The sequence below is a fragment of the Cyanistes caeruleus genome, chromosome 13 (genome assembly GCF_971803275.1).
Source record: "Cyanistes caeruleus chromosome 13, bCyaCae1.hap1.1, whole genome shotgun sequence".
In the NCBI taxonomy this organism is placed as follows: domain Eukaryota; kingdom Metazoa; phylum Chordata; class Aves; order Passeriformes; family Paridae; genus Cyanistes; species Cyanistes caeruleus.
This window is the reverse complement of record NC_141713.1, coordinates 10771641-10772180: the sequence shown is the minus strand read 5'-3', so window position 1 is coordinate 10772180 and position 540 is coordinate 10771641.

Genomic DNA, 540 nt, shown 5'->3' with positions numbered 1-540 from the left:
AAAAAATGAATCTTTAAGTTCAGTCCTATTAAGAATAACAAGAAAAAAGGATAATGTATCTATAAGGAGTAATATCCCACAAGTAAACCTTTTCCAGGAAATGGTAGTGAAAGGCCCAGCATCCATTCCTAAATTCTGGCAGAAGAGGCAAGATGTAGCCACTCAGAATATTCTTCTCAATGCTGTCCCTCACTCCCAGCCACAGCAGTCAGAGTGGTCCTGGCTCCTACAAAGTCATATTTCCAATAAGGTTCTCCAAGTATGGCAATGCTCAGCAATTATTAGGGATCCCTGGATTTCTGTCACTCTCCCTTAACAATTTACTAGCATTAGTTTGAGGAGGCACTCTGAAATTCTGAGACCTTTTATTTGCTCCTCCTGAAATTTCAAACTGCAGCTTTCCATCTAGTGAGACACCTTCATGGGGCCCCCAAGTAAATCAGGTTCAGGGCTAAAAAAGAAAACTAGAGCTCCTCAGGAACAGCAGGGGCTCTCTCTCTCTCTCTTCTCTCTCTCTCTCTCTCTCTCTCTCTCTCTCTC